Source organism: Austrofundulus limnaeus, unplaced genomic scaffold (genome assembly GCF_001266775.1).
Source record: "Austrofundulus limnaeus strain Quisiro unplaced genomic scaffold, Austrofundulus_limnaeus-1.0 Scaffold53, whole genome shotgun sequence".
Lineage (NCBI taxonomy): Eukaryota > Metazoa > Chordata > Actinopteri > Cyprinodontiformes > Rivulidae > Austrofundulus > Austrofundulus limnaeus.
In genome coordinates this window covers 832,041-834,746 of record NW_013952455.1, presented here as the reverse complement: position 1 = coordinate 834,746, position 2,706 = coordinate 832,041, and positions in this window count along the sequence as shown.

Here is a 2,706-nt window from a genome sequence, read left to right as displayed (position 1 = left end):
GATGGATGGATGGATGGATGGATGGATGGATGGATGGATGGATGGATGGATGGATGGATGGATGGATGGACGGACGGATGGATGGATGGACGGAAGGACGGACAGGCAGACGGATTGACGGATGGATGGATGTTAGTGCAGATTCCCCATCATCAGGACCCAACATAAGGTTTCCTTAACATTGGATAATGGCTCTGCTCACTGCACTCTTCACAACTCAATAAGAATTAAAATATGATTTGACCACAGGAAGCTTAGAAACCCTTTTTTTTACTTCTCAGATAGGTTTTCCTGATATTTTCTGTGCCTCCAAGAAACTTTGGGGTATTATGCAAAATCAACTTTTTTGAGCTTTTTATCATGTTATGTCATTCCCTCATCAAAAACATACCCAGAGTGTTGCTTTGACTCATTCATGCTTGTTTGAGAAATCCTTGAATCTTGAGCTGCCTAAACGCTTGCCAGTTACAATGCACTGCCTATTTGTACATAGCTCCTCCCTGGAGCTCAGCCTGCAGCTGGGCTCCYGCCCCACAGGGCACCCCATCCCCGAACTATTTTTGTGAAGAYGTGTTGAAGTGGGAGTGTTGGAAACATTRGGAGGTTCTTAAAGAGATGTAGGCCAATTCAAGGTGTTTCAAGGGGAATTTTCATAACAACCAAAGGTAACATGGTTATTACTGGTTCACCAAGTTACTGGTAACTTGATTGTGGTGTAGAATTGAACWATRTACCTGGAAAATATATAATACATAATACTGYCCCTTTAAAACATCCACCCTGACCCAAGCCAATGAACCTTGTCAGCACATGTGAGAAGATTGCACCACATTATCCCTGCAACCAACATGCGACATCATTTCCRTGACTTTCTCAAGACCACAGTTGTAGCCTCTCAACATGAGACCATGTGACCCACTCTGCTTCAAATTCTGGTGACCCATGACATTGATACGCTCTCACCACTACCGACTTGCTTCTCCAAGCTCTACCAAGGAGCCAGATATGCTGTTACTATGATAATAAATACTCATAATGCGCTTTAAAAAATCACTGTTGACCAAAGTACAGAACACTAATAAAAGCACATAAAAACAATCATAAAAACAATAAACTATGTAAAATGAACCATTAAAATAATAAAAACAACTAATAAAACAATAAAAACCAACATCTCAAGCTAAGTTAAAAACCAAGGAGAAAAAATAATGCAGTTCCCTCTGCATTCTTAGAAACAGTGGTTCTCAGTCAACATCAATCCTGCTTTGGCACACCTGATTTAAATGAATGAGTGATTGGCAGGCCTCTGCAGAACTTAAAGACTTACTGAAGAGCAGGKAAACAATTAAAACATGCAGGATAGGCATCCTTGAAGACCAGGATTAAGAAGCATTACTTAAGAAGACCAAAGAAACCTCCAGAACAACTTTAAGACCTCATCAAGACCCYTTAAAACCCATCCTCTAGATTTGGGGTGTCCAGTCTTGATCCTCTGTTCCTCTGCTTCAACACCCAATTTAATCTAATGGGTGATTATCAAGTTTGTGCAAAACTTGAGGATATTCCGAAAAGTAAATTCTCTCRTCAGGTTTTATATTTTTCCTCCATGTTCACATGTTGTCAGTTTCCAAGATTTAAGGACTTGTATACCATTCAATGAGAGTATCCTGTATATTAAATTTTGACGCAAGGAGGATACCCTCTGTGTTAATAAGTGACGCCAAGGGAGTCTGACCAATGTCCATATACAACCCCTGGCAAAAAGTATGGAATCACCAGTCTTGGATTTGAAAACTGAAAACCTGTGGTGGAAATTGAAAAAAATGGTCCACAAGTAGGCAAGGTGGGTGAAGCATCTTGCCCAAGGACACAAAGACTGAAACGGCTGGACTGGGAATTGAACTGGCAACATGCTGGTTTCAGGGTGACTCCCCTAACCACTCTGCCACAGCCGCCCAAACACTGTTACTTACTGCAATGTTGCACCTAGCCAACACGTTCCAAAATAGCTGGGACGTTGGCATGTTTACCACTGTGCTATATCACCTTTCATTTAAACAACACTCAACAGCTTTGTTGATGAGATTCTTTCCAATTCTTGCTTGATGAACAGTTTCAGTTGCCAAACAGTCCAGGGTATCTGTTGTTGTATTTTGTGCTTCATAATGCTCCACACATTTTCAATGGGAGACAGGCCTGGACTGCAGGCAGGGCAGTCTAGTACCCACACGCTTTTACTACGAAGCCACGCTGTTGTCACACGTGCAGAATGTAGCTTGTCTTGCTGAAATACGCAGGACGTCACCTCCCTGAAAAATATATCACTTGGATGGCAGCATAAGTTGCTCAAAAACCTGTATGTACCTTTCAGCATTAATGGTGCCTTCACAGATGTGCAAGTTATAATAATATACCACCATGCCATCAGAGCTGAGTTTTGAACTTTGAGCTGACAACAATCCAGACGGATTGATAATTGCTCATTTTCTTCTAAGTTTAGTTTCACAAATGGATTATTTTTAAACAGATAAATGTCACTTTTTACACAGCAGGTTTTGCTGCAGTCATTCCTGAGTTAGATAAGATGCCAGCGTTAGTAGTGAGTGTATAATTTAGCTAAAACCAGCAGAATGGGCCTCATGCAAGAACCGTTCGTACGCATAGATTTGTTCTTAAATTGTGCGTACGAGTGATTTAGGAGAATTT